The following is a 228-nucleotide window of genomic DNA, read 5'->3' as shown; positions in this document are numbered from 1 at the left end:
GAATTCATTTATTTAGAACATGTCTCGTGTATATAATAATGGACACCTTTTAAAGTCTCTATATAACGCCCATTGAGAGCTAACAAGACTATATATGTAAACAACGAATATAAAACACCTTGCAATGTAATTAAACCATTAAGTTTTAATAATATGACAGTGCTTTACTTTTAATATTAAAGGTTTTATAATAATGATTAACAATATAATATGGGATACAATTATTAT

The 228-nt window shown here is 24.6% G+C and overlaps 1 protein-coding gene across 1 annotated transcript in view; it reads right to left on the bottom strand.

The window, feature by feature from the left end:
- Positions 1 to 228, bottom strand: part of LOC17877767 — a 5,357-nt gene that overhangs the window by 4,309 nt on the left and 820 nt on the right. The gene's annotated exons all lie outside the window — the stretch shown is intronic.

Source organism: Capsella rubella, unplaced genomic scaffold (assembly GCF_000375325.1).
Source record: "Capsella rubella cultivar Monte Gargano unplaced genomic scaffold, Caprub1_0 scaffold_7, whole genome shotgun sequence".
NCBI classification, from domain to species: Eukaryota; Viridiplantae; Streptophyta; class Magnoliopsida; order Brassicales; family Brassicaceae; genus Capsella; species Capsella rubella.
Note: the sequence above shows the minus strand (reverse complement) of the source record. Positions and strands in the feature narration are given on the sequence as shown.